The following is a 15,971-nucleotide window of genomic DNA, read 5'->3' as shown; positions in this document are numbered from 1 at the left end:
CTATGGGGCTGGTGGCTCACAGCCAGAGCATGTCCCCTATCAAAGCATGTTCCTGCAACACGTACCTTGTGTCAATTCACATGCTATTTTTTATTATCAGAGAGGAATAGGCCCAGTTTGAACCTTTCAGAAACTTGCTACCAAATGTTACCTCTTTTGTAATCACTATAGATATAAACTTTAATTTTCATGTTTGTTATGGTTTTCGTCTGGATTTGTCTCCCCAAAGCCTCATGCAGTCATAGGGCAGGCTTCTAGAGTTTATGATTGATTCATGGTCCAATGCTGGGATTATGGGTGTGAGGGCTACACCTGCCCTGGGGCAGGTAGTTTGCATACAATGTAAGAGAGAGAAAGAGGCTTGCTCTCTGCACTCCTCCCTTTTTGCTCGTGATGCTTTTGCTGTTTTCCTCCACCATGAACATTTGCCCTCTGCCATGTGCCACTCTGCCTTGGAGCCAGCCAAGTATGGACTGAAACCTCCATAAACTGTTCGTTAAATAAACCTTTCCTTCCTTAATTTTGGATGCCTCGTATTTTGTCTCAACAACAAGAGAGAAAAGTAACCAAGACAATGTTCTAGGTTCTCACCCAGGAAATGAGTTTAGTTTTCCGTCTTTCTCTCCTTTCCCACAGAAGTTCTTAGCACCTAATTGTTCAGATATCTACCAAGCACTATAAGAATGAAAAATGTAAAATCTAAAATTTCACACATAGGATCATGATGGGGCAAGGCACGAGAGTCCCTCCTTCCTTTGAGGTTTTGTTTCTCTCTTGTGATGTCTACACTTTCTCCATCTGCTCCAGGCGGCCCCATGGTTAGCCGTGGTGTGCCACTTTTCCTTTTGTGATGTTTGGTCTAAAGCAAGCTCTCCATCTTGACACTGGATGAGCTTCTCCCTCAGAAATCTGTGGCTTTCTCTCATTCTTCATTCTCTCCTGCAAGCCTGTGTCCTTAAAATCTTCCAGCTTTGAAGAAACCCACCCTGACCTTGACCTCCTTTCCTCAATACAGCCTCATAGCTCTTTCCTCCACAGCAACTTTTTTTGGAAAGGAAGTTTTAGACACACAGTGTCTGCTCACTCGCTGCCCCATCTCAATCTTCTCTAACTGGGGTCGGTCACCACGGCGCCTCTGAAATCCCTCCTCAAGAGGCTGCAATCACTCAGCACAGGGCTGGACCTCAGGCTTCATCTTCTACCTCTCAACAGCAGTCTTGTTTAGTGACCCTTCTTCCGTATAACACTTGGCCCACTCACCCACAAGACCCTCCATCCTTCCACAGGCCTCTCTCTTACACCTTCTCAGAGTGGCACCCTCTGTCCCTTCAGTCCTCACCTCTCAAACCCTAACTCCCTAGCTGGTCTCAATAATTTGTTAAAAAATAACATTATGTCCCCACATTGTAGCCAGGCCCCTAACTTCTTTTCTGAGTCCACATTAAGAATATTAACTTCCTGCCCAACTTTTCCATTTGAATGTCTCTGCACCACCTCCAGTGTGCCATATCCACCCCAAAGCTTTTTATTGCTGTCACCCGTCATTCTGGCCATGTGCTCCTGATTTCATTAAGTAGCAGCTAGTGATCAAATAAAAAACTAGGAATTTTCCTCAGTTCTTTCCTTTCCTTGGCATCCAGGCCATCAGCAAATTCTATCAGCTCCTCTGACCTCCCTGGGTTTCAATATTCTCATGTGTAAAAGGCAAATAGATACATGTTGGATATACATTATCTGAGATGCTTGGGACCAGAAGTGTTTCAGATTTGAGATCTTTTGAGGGGAGGGAATGCTGTCATATAATAAAAATGTCTTAGAGCTGGGGCCCAGGTCTAAACATACAATTCATCTGTGTTTCATATACACCTTAGACACATAGCCCGAAGGCAGCTGTACAACCTTGCACCTGCATTTTGACTGCTAACTGTCACATGAGGTCAGGGGTAGAATTTTCTCCTTGTGGTATCAGGTCAACACCCCTAAAGTTTTAGATTTTGTCGTATTTGGGTTATTGGATTAGCAGGTGTGAAAGTTCATTGCGATGTCAACTTGAATGGGCTAAGAGATGCCTGGTGAATTAGTGGAGCACAGCTCTGGGTCTGTCTGGATGACTGACTTGTAAGCCGCAAACTGAAGATGGAAGACCCACCCTGGGCGTTCGTGGCACCAACCAACCAATGGGTGTATGGTCTGGGTGGAATAAAAGGGGCAGTAAGGAAGTCTTGCTTCTGAATCTTCGCGGGAGCTCTATCTCCGCCATTGCCTTTGGATGCTCGTCTCCAGTTCCTTCAGGCTTCCAGTGCAGACCTTCAGCTTTCCTACATAGACTCGCTGCAGGCTCTGCAGTGAATCCTTCCACTGTGACCTGGATCCTCCAGCTCTCCAGCACATGGAAGGCCTTTTTCCATTCTTCCATCCCTGACTCTACGGGCAGCCACCCGAAGCTACTTTGTGAATATATTTTTTACACTAAATCTCCTCCTTTTAGAGAACCCTAACTGATACAGGAGGCTTAGCCTGTATTAGGACTTATTTTATAGCTGGATCGTGACGTTGATTGAAATGAAACAGGGGTGAGAGATATCTGCTGAGAACACAGCCAAGCCATGAAAGTTTCCTATCTCTTTTAGTAACAGCAAACAGTCCTCCTGCCGGTTCTATTAATGTCCACCTCTAGGTGGCACTCGAGGCTTTTCATGGTCTGGTTTCACCTTATCTGTCCACACTTCAGGTCCCATACTTACATTGCTACCGTGAGTTACATTTCACAGAGCTTGTTGACATATTTACTTCTAATAATATCCATGTGACACTGGTGTTTGTATTCCTCTTTTACAGGTTAGAATGAGGCTATGTGAATTGCCAAAAATCATAAACCCATTTGGAGGGGAGCTGAAAATAAAACAAAGAGCTTCCAATGTGTGATGTCTTGAGTTTCCTATCCTGCCATGCTGCTTCTCCAACACAGGACTGTATTGTCTTCCGGCCAGGACTCTTCTCATTCTGTCTGAACACCGCCCCCCACCCCACAACGCCCTTCCTCTCTGGAAGGCCCTCTGCTACTCCTATCTCTTCCGTCAGAGTTCTCTGGCTGATCGCTTCAGTGTATAACAGTTTTTCAGACTACAGGTCATGGTTTCATCAATTTACTCACTCGTTACCTCCCTCTCTCATTTTTTCATTCTTCAAACACCTGAAGAGGGAAGCTGTAAGCAGTTCACTGTGCTAGGGGTGGTACAGAGATGAAAAGGTACAGACCTGAAAACTGAGGTGCTCACAGGGTAGGTGCAAAGTGTTAGCAGGGTAATATGTCCAGCTAAGGGTGTGAAAATTGGTAAAAACATTATTAGTACAATGGCTTAAAGCTCTCCAAACTCAAATTCTTATTCCTTTGTGTTTAATTTCACTTTTTGAGTTGTCTTGAATGTCATACCAGCAGTATCACCATGGAGTTTGTGGAAAACTTACAAGACATTTGCAAGATTGTGTCCCTAAGATCAGTACTATAAAACTATGGTAAATAAAAAGCTGTGGTTGGCAGTCTTTCTTTCAATTTATTTTGTGATTCTCAAGCTGTTTTCTGAGCAGTGGCCTGTATGTGCCTATATTGGCTGTCACATCGTGAATATTGTTTGTGCTTGATCTTCAGTGTCTTTGTCTGAGAATGAAATAAAAAAGTTTTGCATTAGCTAAATGCATACACTTGCATTGTCATCTTAACAGTTATCTTAACCTTGCATTGAATAAAAGGTAAGTTTTAGATGTACACATAACATTATGTATTGTATATGTTAGGCAGCACAAATATATGGACAGCACATAGAGAGATAAACAGTATATCAGTGGCATTAATACCTGATTAATACTTCATCCTGATTGCACACACCCGCAGGTTGACCATTATCCCTCAACTGCTAGTCACTCCTGTGACGGTCACAGTCATGCAGCACAGTTCATTACCAAAGCTTTGGACAGCAGAGCAGCACGGTACTGCTGGCATAATAAGCTGTAGCAGGGGTCTGGATGCCAGATCCACGTGCCATGGCTTTTGTGAGCTGGTGCCACTGGTTTCTGATTGGAAGGATTTCCTTTCATATTTCTGGCACTCCCCAAGAAGTCCCACACGTGCCTACTTCAAGTCCTTTACACTCATGGTTCCCTCTGCCTAGGAAGCTCTTTCTGCCAGATCAGGGCCCACTCTCTCATTTGCCTCAGGGCTCAGCTCAAACTTCATGTCCTCAAATGCCTGCCCTGTTGGCTCCTGGCACTCTTGACCTCTTTCTGTTGCTGTGTTTGTTTTAACTTACAGCAGTCACTACTGCTTGACACTGCAGGATATAGCTTTTGAGCTGTTGTGTGTATTTTGGATCTCCCTCACTAGACTGTAAACTCCTAGGACAAGGTCTTTTGTTTACCTCCAACACGTCCAAGCTAGGGGCCCAGTGCTGGGTGAAGGTGTAAGTGAACACATGGGTAGCAATACAGCCCACGTCTGATCCTTGGTTCTCAGGGTGCGCAGCTTGACATCTTTTTTTTTACTTTAAGCAACTTCTGTACCTGAGAGCACTACACTTTCTCTCTCTGATTCTTTCTCTCTTGTGAGTCCCCTCCTCTCTTTGTCCTCCTCCTTCCCTCCCTGGCTGTGTCTTGCACTTTGCACTTACACATGGCAGATGTGGTCCAGGCACCTTCTCTCCAGGCTCTTCTTCTCCCTCTCTGACATGCTGAGCACAAGTCTGTCCTGACAAGTTCCCAGACACGTGGACTCTGAAGGTGCTTTCTTGCTCCAGTTGCAAAGGGAGAGACACCCATCACTCAGTCATGTACCACTGGGATGACCTGTCACCTGGCCGGTCTGCCTGTTGCTGCTGTCGGGTGTGAGTTACAGTGGGCTTGCTGGTGTTATCCAAGTGTGATGACAGCCTCCTCCAGGAAGGTCATGCAAAACATTTCTCCGGGAATATATTGCTCTAATCAATTTCAGACCTTGCCTAAGATGTCTTCGAAGCTTCCCAGGAACCAATCTGAATAGATAGTCCCATAAGATTCTAGCCCAGGACACCAGAACACTGTGAAATTAAACTGTCTGATGAGTGTAGACATGGCTATGCACACATTTCTAGGGCCATGGAAAAGTACAAGGTAATTTCTATTGTAAGACTGGGGGTTGTGTTTATCTATCATGTGAAATGGCAGAAAAGGAAACACATATTGATTCTTGCAAATGTATACTTTTTATGGTCTCTAAAGAAATGAAAGAAATCAGAGACTCCATTTGCTATTGCCATATGGAAAATAGTGTGAGAAAAATTTACCAGCCTGGGAGCCTGCTGGTTCTGGTCTTAAATCTTACCTCAGAATCGTGTTTTTCTTCTTATACATGGAAATTGCTGAACAATTAAATGGGAGACTCACTTTGTGTCCATTGAGTTGTAGTCCGACACAGATGACCTTTCCATCGGATTGAGTCATTTAAATCCTTCTAGCCATGAAACTTTCTTCCTTCATCATCTGTATTTCTTTTGGGAAAGGAGGAAGGACGATTTGTTGATGTGGGGTATCTAGAGAGCTAGTCAAAGTGTGAGCTTTGAAGTTGGGCAGACCTGGAGGGAATCTTGTGTTCTTTACTAGTTTGTAACTTGGGGCAAGTTATTAAGGGAGGTGGGATTGAGGAGTGGGTAAGAATATGGGCTTCTAGGTCTGACAAGCTTGTGTTTAAATCTTGGCTCTGGTTATTTATTCTGTGATCTTGGACACGGACTTAACACTCTGAACTTTAGTTTTTTCTTCTGTAAACTAATATTTACTGAGTGAAGAGTAGGTGAAATAATATATGTAAATCTCTTAGCAGTTTGGGATACACCCTAGGGATGCAGTAAATGTAGCTGTTGTTATCATCATCACCACCATCATCAGTAATATTAATACTGCCAGGATTAGTTATATCAGGTAACTAATAAAAAAAAAGCAGCTGCCATCCTATTCTCAGCCAAACAATTTTTTTCTACTATGTCTAAAATGTAGTTCTGGGAGCAGATGAGTCAGGAAATTAGCTAAATAGTGGGTCGAGGTTGGTTATGGTGGTGAACAGTTGAACTCCAACTTTCCTTAGTGCAGTGGTTCTCATCTTTTGATTGCTTTACAAAATATCAGTGCCTGGATTCCTTGCCTGGATTCCTCAGTGGTTCGGAGTGCATCCTGGGAGATGAGACGCTAGTATCTGCCTCTGGTGACCTGCTGTATGTACCAAGGCTGAGAACTACTGGGTTAGACATGCTTCAAGTTAGGTTAGCTCCTCTGCAACAATGGCCAAGCCACACTCTAACTCCGTTGCTTGGACGAGGAAATCTAGCAGAAGTTTAGTTCCAGGATCCAGATGGACTGGGAGAATGTTTTCCAGCATTTTGCCCTATGTGCTCCAACCTGGTCCCATGCTGAGACATACTGATTTTACACAGAATTCTAAACAGTTACAAAATGTTCACACACTGTATTTGGAGCCTGAGGATTTTTGACATATATTTCATTTTTTCAGGTCACATATCAAAATTTAAGACTGACTGCAAATTTGGTGCCTTATGCGTGAATAAAATTTCTTTTAGTTGTTAAAAATGTTTTGTTCCTGAACCCCAAAACCACGTGCGGTCGCAAGACAGAATAGATGACTCCTGAGCAGCGTCCACCTTGCTGCGTCAGGGAGGGTGCACGGCAGTGCGACCCCTCCCTCCCGGCCACCAGCGCTGCATCCTCGGTGCTGCCTCCTCCGCATCCGTTACAGGCCAGCTCTAGGCAGCAAGCGGCCACGTGTGGGCCCCAATTTATAGGCATGTCCTGATGGAGAGTTCCCCGGGGATCCCCACAGACGTGCGCACGCGTGCGTTTACACGTGTGTGCGAATGGGCTCCCCGCAGTAAATTTCTAGGTGCCCTCCTGGTTAACCAGGAACAGCTGAGCAGTGTCCGGCGGCGAGAGCACCTGGCTGTGGGGAGCACACCGCCATTGCCCCCAGGGGCCCCGCACTGCACGGCTCCCTGCCGTCTCCTGAAGTGGGGGTTAACGCAGTTATCTCGGTGGCCTTCCGCCTTGTGCTGAGCGACCCGAGAAGCCGCAGTCTCAACGGGAGGGCTCCAGGTGGACAGGGGAGACTCGGAAGGGCGCCCTGCAGCGGCGGGCGGTGGAAGCAGCGGGACAGACCATGGCGTGGAGCCCAGAGAGGAGGTGACGGCACCGGGAAGGCACAGGGACTGGGGAAACGCAAGGGACCTGGGAGAGCTGCTGGGGAGCTGGGCGGCGCTCCGCCCTGCAGCCATGGGCCTGGCAGACGGGAGTCACCACAGAGGACTCAACCACCCCAGTCTCTCGGATGGGAAACTTCCCGTGATAACTCTGTAAAGACCAAGGATGGAGTCAAATCTAAATCTGCTTTCTTAGCTGTGAACTCTGGGGCTCAGAAAAGTGCTTAACTCAGTCTCCTTTGGCCTTGATTTCCACATCCATAAAATGGGTCAGTATTAATAATAATAATGCCCACCACATGCTGTAGCTGTGAGAATTAAGTTATGTGGAAGGCAGTGGACGGTGCTCAGTACACAGGACTTTAGTACATGGTAAGTATTAAGAGATTTTAAATTAAAATATACAAACTAATTGCTGCTGTAAAATTTATTGTATTAAAATATTTAGGGTGATGCTTGGCATAAAACAAACCCTTGAGTAAGTTCATTGCTACTGATACTATTGTAACAGACGCCCTAGAACCCAAGGAGAACCCAGGAGCAGAGGAAGAGGCCGGCCGAGGGTGTTCTTCCTGTGTGAGTGAATCTACCTGAACAGAACCTCACTTCATTGCACTTCTATTTCAAGTTTACAGCGAGCGTGTTCGCTAACCACTCTGTGTGTTTATGGATCATCTGTCCCAGCAGTAATTTCCATCTATGAAGAGACTCTTACCCCCACCGTCTCCCACCCGCCTTCCTGGAGCAGTGTGAGTCCAGCTCTGCTCTGAGGCAGAAAGACGCACCAGAGGAAGTCCTCCTCCCCTAAAGATTCCTTCACTAAAAATGACGTCATCAGGACACGTCCCAGGGTCAGATTCCCATCCCGGCCCCAACAGAGTCCCTACACATTTCATCCCTCCTATTGGTCTCAGTCATTTTGCAAGATCAAGAAGGAAAAAGAAAGGGAGGGAGGGAGCGAAGAAGGCAGGAAGGAAGGAAGGAAGGAAGGAAGGAAGGAAGGAAGGAAGGAAGGAAGGAAGCAGTGCGTTACCCTTTCCTGAGCTGCCCCCGGGCTTGGAGAGCCCGTGGCCACAGCACTTGTCTTTGAGGCCTGTGGGGCAAACCTTAGGGAGAAAGAGGAGGGTGAGCACTGCCTGGAGGAGCAAGAAGAAAGCCGCGAACAGAAAGCTGGAGGGGGCGAGCACACCCCAGGTGAAAAAGCCTCGAGCCCAGCACTGCCTCGTGGGCCGTGGGATCTGCGGCCAACTTCTGAAATTTTCAAGCTTTTGTTTCCACATCGGTAAGACGAGAACAAGCGCCGCCATCAGGGACGCCAACACCTCCACCCCCACACCGGCAGCACGCCACACGTGTGTGTAAGGGCTCGGCTTTCTTTCTGTTTCTCAGGTCCCTGTCTCCCCCACCCCAGTCTTTATTTCCTGTTCTGTATTCGTCTTCACCATTTTCAGCTCTGGGAAGGAAAACACTGGGCTCAGGGAACCGGCAGGTACCAGCAGAACTGGGCGGTCAGAAGCACAAATGGGTCGCATCACAGCCACCCCCTGGACGCGGCTCTGCCCCTGGACCAGGCAGGGGTCCAAACCTTTGGCTCCTCACAGGCAGGGGCAGCACGGGGTCGGACCTGGCCGGCTGAGTCCCTGCCAGAGAAGCCCTTCCCTCAGCTCAGACAGCCGGGGCTTGAGAGGCCCTCCAATAGGAGAACAGGGTTCAGAGCTTAGCGCTCACATGTAATGTTTATTAGAACTGATTTTATAGCCTCCCTCCCTCCTTTTCTTCCTTTCTTCGTGGTAATAGGGGCCATGGACTATTGAGCTACATCCCAGACCTTTATTTTATTTTGTTTTATTTTTGAGGCAATGTCTAGCTAACTAGCTCAGGCTGTGTCGAACTCGTGATCCTCCTGCCTCAGCCTCCCTCGTAGTGGGATTACAGGTGTAGGCCTGTAATTACAGGCCTGGGATTACAGGTGTAGGCCGCCCCACCCCGACTGGATTTCTTTCTAGACCCCAAAGCCTTTGTGGAATGAGGAAAGATAGGAGTAAAGACGTGCACCCGTGTAACACGCAGGAGCCGCTTCACGCAGAAAGCCAAAAAAGCCTTTCCTTTCTTTCCTAAACACCTGCACCAGGTCCCATCGTCCAGCACTGGCGATTGGTTCAGGGGACTCTCCAGGCCAGGAAGCCACAGTTTTTAAAGAAAATGGGGGCGGGGGGTTTCCCTCCCCCGCGCTTCGCCGGGAGAGGCGGCAGTGTAGACCGGCGGGCGGGGAGTCGGGGCTCTGCGGTCCCCACGCGCCGCCCCTTGGGCTCGGTGCCATCGGAGCCCACGGAGTCCACGCCGCGGATTCCCGCAGGGGCGCCGGTATGGGACGCGCTGGCTGTGCTCCGTGGCGGAGGCCTGGTTTGACCAGGGCCCCGCGGTCCGCATCCTCCCGGACGGCGCGTTTCCAGGGCCCGGGGTTGGGCGGGGGCAGGCAGCGGACGCACGGTCCTTGTGCTCCGTTGCGGCCCGGACCCTGCGCTCCCACCCCGGACTCGCAGGTCGCGGTCACGCTGCCGTCTGAGCGCCAGAGGGCGCCGCTGGCCTGCGTTAGGCTCTTGGCAGGTGTGCCGCGGAAAAATAAAACCGAGGTTAAAAAAGGTTACTACATTTTAAATGTACGTTTATGTTTGTACGTTTGCAGTACATAATGATTACAATCATCGTGGGAAGTTGGCCCTATGGAAGCAACACATCTTGAATGTTTTAATCCCATTCCCCTCCAAATCTCAACGTTTTAATCTAGATATAGGGCACTTCCAGGGCAAGGCTGGTTTAAATTCCTTCCCGGGGAAGGATTCTTCCTAGGCCAGGCAATGAGGAAAGCCCTTGTTAAACAAAGGGAAACCACAAACAGGATCTCAAAGGGCACGATCAAAGCTTTTGGTCTGTGTGTGTGTGTGTTTAAATAGATATAGTTTATCATGAATAAGTCTCATAGGACCATAAAAGTAGGTCTCAGAGAGATATTTATTTGGGAACACTGATAGCAATTATGGTTTTGAAAACAGTAAAACAGATCTAAATGTTCATACTTTAGACACTGTTCATTAATCCAAAATTCAAATAATTACTGATCAAACACTGACTATCTTTCTTTCTTTCTTTCTTTCTTTCTTTCTTTCTTGGTACCAGGAATCAAACTCAGGACCTTGCACTTGCCAGGTAGGCACTGTGCCCCGAGCTATATCCCTGGCCCCAGAACAAGCATTTCTTTCACTCCCCTTGACTACATTCAAGGAATCAAATAGCAATAGGGCCTATGTCAAAAAAAAAAAAAAAAAGCAGAAACTTTTTTCCGTCCTGGGGCTACTGAGCTATAGAGAGCTGCAGGAAGAAGGAGTGACTCCAGAGAAGTCAGACAGCAGCTTTTAGAAACCCATCTTAGGAAAAGCTTCAGCACTGACCAGCCTTTCTTGGAAGGACACTTGGTGTGGCTTACAAAATAAAAACTTACCTGACAAGCCCAGCCTGGGGAGGGGACCTGAGGACCTCCTTAGCTGGAGGCAACTTTTGCCTTGGAGCCAGCTGACTATGGATGGGAACCTCTACAAATTGTGGGCCAATTTAGTCTTTCCTCCTTTAACTGTGGGTGTTGGGTATTTTGTCTCAGCAAAGAGAAAGTAACTAAGACACCCAGGTAAAACGAGCTCAGCCAAAAAAGGACAGGGCTGAATCACAGATGAAAGGATGCTGGACTCCACGCCACTGAGATTCACCTTCTCTCGTCTTAGCCACTGTGGGATGAGGGTTCCAGTCTTCCCTAGGACGCATGAGCCTTCCCTGAGGGGCTGCAACCAGCGCTGGGGGCCGCTCTTTGCTGACCTTTCACCATCTGAGCCCTTGGAATGAAAAGGGATCCTCTGGACCAACTCTAACAGAAATCTTGATGAAGGGTTCTGATTGGCTCAGCGCTTGTCTTTCTCCGCTCCTACACCAATCACAGAGGCTGAGGGTGGGTGCAGTACTATCACCAGCAGCCTGGGTTCTGTATCCCTCTCTGTGGCTGGGGTGAGAGAAATTGGAGTAGGAAGCAGACGGACCTTACATGTCCATGCCCATTACCCTCAGCCTCTGCAGGAGGAGGTGGGGAGGAAGGTCTTTGCAACTAGAGAAAGGCATTAAGGGCACCAGGCCAACAAAATAACAGGATCGCCACTGGAGGAAGAGATTCAGGAGGAAACGGAGGGAAATTGACAAAATTTCCAAAATTTTAAGGGTCAGACACACGCATTATATGTCACACATGTAACATTTGTATTTGAAACCAACATTTATTTTATTAAGAATGTCTCCAGGATGGGTGTGGTGGTGCACACCTGTGATCCTAGCACCCAGGAGGCTGAGGCAGGACGATCCTAGTTTGAGTCTACATAGTGAGTTCATGCTCAGCTGAGCTAAATAGCAAGATCCTGTATCAAAAACCAAAAACCGAAAAGAAAATAAAAGAGATTGTCTCCCCCAAAGTTCTCATGTGGACTTTAGTTGGTCCTACAGGAAGAGAACAACAATAAAAACTTAATGCAGAAATCATTTAAAAATACATGGTCTCTTTTCAATGTATTGTGACAAGAAGGAATTTTAATTTTACATTTTATGGTGACTGTATTTTACTCAGCAAGAGAACTTACTTATTGCTTTTTGAGATCTGTTACTGAGGAACGTATCTTTTTTACAGGGAAGAGTAACTTGATAATCCTTCTCAGATTTATAAGTAAGCACCCATTGACCTTGGGTGTGGGGAAAATAGGACTTTGGCAAAGCAAAAATGTTCTTTCCAATATTTCTTATTAAGCAGATCTAGAAATAAGGAGCAAGAACAAGAAATACAGAGATAAAGAATTTTCCTAGAAAGGAGAAAAAATGGAGACTCACAGCCTTTCTTATTGATTAGAACCTCTCTGATAGACAGGAATGACCTTAACTAGGGGCCAGGAGCCAAAAGGATCCCAAGGGCCCTGGAAAAGCACTCCTATGAAGGAAAGCAGGGCGATGTTTTTTTCCAGTCCGTGTGTGTTAAGTCTGGGAGTCATTCTTGGTCCCGACATCCTGTTAGAAAGGGCAGAATAGAAATTAATGTCTGAATAAAAAATCAAATATGGAGCATCGTTCATCAAGCGTGAAATACAGGAAACGGGGGAAAGACTGGCTCCTTTGGATCCTATATGTCTGTAAGGTGCTTGAGCCACTGACCTGGAAGTAGGAGGGAGCTAAGAGCAGAGAAGAAGAGAAACTGGATAGCCAGACAGGTGGGAGCTCTGATGATCCCTGGATTACTGAACAGAGACACAACTTTATTTAAACTTCAGGCTGATTGAAGGCCATTCATTCCAGAAACATTGGAATGAGTAGCAATTTGGAAACTCATCATAAAAAGAGACTGACAGCCTGCCTAAAATGTGGAGCATGGACTTTGAAAGCCATTATCTTTTCAAATTCCAGTCGTGGAATGGAAGATACTGTCCACGGGGACTTTTAACACTGCCTTATACCAACACAATGATGGTGAAAAACCTGCTGTCACTTGGATTCTCTCCTAGTGGACCTCATGTCACTAAAGAAGGAATAAGTGCTGAAGCGCTTTTGTCAAACCTCCCTGGAGAATGTCTAGCCAGGACAATTCCAGGTGAGCTGCAGAGAAGAGAAGGCACCTCCCCTGGCTTTCTGCTTACTTGGACTGGAGCACGTCGTTTTATCTGGCTCTTGGTTCTTACCTTGAAGGAATCAGGCCAGGCAAATGCTGAAATGCACCTTCCACCTTCAGTGGACCTCATGGACTCAGTCAAAGCAGCTGGTTTAAGGGATTCTTACCTTGAAGGAATCAGGCCAGGCAAATGCTGAAATGCACCTTCCACCTTCAGTGGACCTCGTGGACTCAGTCGAAGCAGCTGGTTTAAGGGATTCCCCTTCAGCCGCGTTGCAGCCGCCCATGATGGGTCTGACTTCACCCTGAGGTGCGGCCGGCCAGCGATGCACGGGGCTGGTAGGTGAACATCCTTAGCCGCAGCAAGAGGTCCCGCGTGGAAGCGTCCTGCAGGTCTGAGCCCATATTTCCTAGCTCAGAAAATTCTTTCAACATGCCTAGTTTGTGCAAACTCTAAATGTCACACATCTTAAAAATCAGTTTCTGAGTTCAAGAACTACATTTTTTTTTGTTTGTTTGTCTTTCCGGTATTGGGAATTGAACTCATGACCTTGCGCTTGCCAGGCAGGTACTGTGCCGCTGAGCTAAATCCCCAGCCCAGTTTCTGAGTTCAGAAAGGTTAATAAATATCCATAATGGGGAGAAAGGAAATGGTTTCAGAAACTGATCTTTAGAAAAATGCTTTCTGTTTTTGCTTTTAAAGTTAGGCAGCATATTTCTGATTAAGATAAGGGTGCCTTCCCTAGGAGTTCAACCTGATTCAAAGAAAAAACATAGACCTTTACTTTTGCAGCTCTTGTATACCACAAGGAGATGCTGGCCCAGGCGTTGCTGTGGGCTTTATATCTAAGAAAATTATTTGCATCATAAAGGAGCAAGATTTTGAGATTTTTGGAGCAGAGGGAAGGAAAGAGGATGGAGCAATGAATGAATCAGACTGGGGTAGATGTAGAACTAGACAGTGAGCAGGTCATAGAGGTGGCCCACAGTAGTACTGTTTCACAGTGGATATAACTGGTGTTTCTCTGAGTCCTCCGTGGGCCTGTGAAGCCCACTAACCTCCCCCAACCTGCAGGATAGCCTGAAGGCCACAGGCAGCCCTAAGCTGGAAGGATAATGACTGCTCCCAGGAAATACAGTAAGAAGAGACAGTCACAGGACAGAAGGAGCTAAAAACACGGTGTTGGAAAGAGAAAAGATGGGGAGATATACTCCTAAGAACCCTGAGAAATAGCTGAGATAGGATGCATGCGAATTTTCCCACTTAGGTAGGATGGAGGCTCAAGACACTTCCATTTCAGAGCTAAACAGTAAAGAACGATTACAGTGGCAAGATTTATGGAAACATGGATGGTTGGCCCTTGAGTCCCACCGATCTCTCCTACACTTGGTTAGGGTTTCTATAGGTTTTGTTTCATTCTTCTTAGAGATATTCAACTACCTGGTTGTAAAGCACATTTGTGTAGCCTGAGGTGAACTGCTCTGCGTTGAGTTTTTATAAATCAATCAGTTTCAGAAGCAGTGATTTGATGACAGAGAAAGAGAGAGAGAGATTAATGAGAGGTTAAGTATGCTGTCTATGTATTTGAGTTTTATTTAAAAGAATCTTCAGGAATGTGTTGTGGTGGTGCACGTCTGTAATTCCAGCACTTAGGAGGCTGAGGCAGGAGAATTGCTGTAAGTTCGAGACCAGCCGGGGCTACACAGTGAGACACTGTCTCAAAAAAAAAAAAAAAGAGAGAGAGAGAGTCTGGAATTTTTTAACAAATGCCATTGAACCATTGCCATGAAGATCTCTTCCAGCTCTTTGTGGGGGAGAACAGCAGCTTGGATTAATTGGCCTCGGTCATTGGTTTCTTTTCATCTCCATCCATGTAAGAAAGATAACCACAGGACTGTAGTAATTATAGTCATCAGAGTGATTTGTGAAAGGTAAACCTCACTGGTGGAGCACTAGGGGTTCTGTAAACATTTTGTCACTTTGCACATTTTGCAGACAACTTTTAAGGAAACATCAGCTTGTTTAACGGGCTTCCTCGGGTGAGCTCTCTCCGCGGAGATACTGACTCCAGCCTTTAATCCCTCTTTCATTTAAGCTGATGCCACTAATATTTTTCAGCCATCAATCATGTGGCTGGAGTAAGCCATCTCGATGGGAATTTGGGAGCTGTGGTGAGGGCCACGGGCCTGGTACGCGAGTGTTCCGGAGGCTGGTAGCAACAAGCAGTCTCTTCCTGCTACCCCAAGACCCTTTTTCATTTCTTTCCTCCTGCTTCTTTCACCTGGAACCACTGGCATGAGGTGAGAGCATAGGCACAGTAGAGAAGAGAAAAGCCTTACTGAAGGGACCATGTATTCTGTAGGAATCAAGAGGGTTCTATTATAATTTGCTGTATGATTGAAACTGGGTGAGTGTTTATGTTAATAATTTATTACAGTAAAAGACACATTGCCACGGGTGCCCCTCAAAACATTCCCCCTTGCTTCAGACACACTTGTCCCATTATTTTCTAAAACAGTTCTGGAGGCTTTTTTGTGAGTGTCTTTAGCTGCCTTGAGGTCCTGAGTCAACACAATATGCTTACTTTGCATGGTCATTTGGACTTTGGGGAAGAGCCAGAGGTTGCCTGGCACCAGATCAGGTGAACAAGGTAGATGAGGGCACACCATTCATGCTTTTTCAAGCCTGCCTTTCTTTGGATGGCATTTGGCAGCAGAAATTCACTGTATTTTTGATCACACCTTGTAAAGACATTCATGAAAGACAACTTCCCAAACTGCTTCATAAAGCAACAGGAATGATGAGATGGGTATGTTCAAAGGGAGAAATATTTTGAAGAGAAATAATGGCAGTGTTGCTGTAATACATTTTTTAATTTAAACATTAACTATAGATTTTGGTCACTCTTATATGCCAAGTTCAAAAGTGCATAATAATTGTCCTAAAGCAGTGTTTCCCACAATACTTATACACTCTCACACATGCCCAGTGAAAGTTTTCCAAGGGAAAATATGTACCATGCACAGAGCATCCTAATGTTTTCCTTTCC

The sequence above is a fragment of the Chinchilla lanigera genome, unplaced genomic scaffold (assembly GCF_000276665.1).
Source record: "Chinchilla lanigera isolate Chin_1 unplaced genomic scaffold, ChiLan1.0 scaffold00016, whole genome shotgun sequence".
Taxonomy (NCBI): domain Eukaryota; kingdom Metazoa; phylum Chordata; class Mammalia; order Rodentia; family Chinchillidae; genus Chinchilla; species Chinchilla lanigera.
This window is presented reverse-complemented; position numbering follows the sequence as displayed.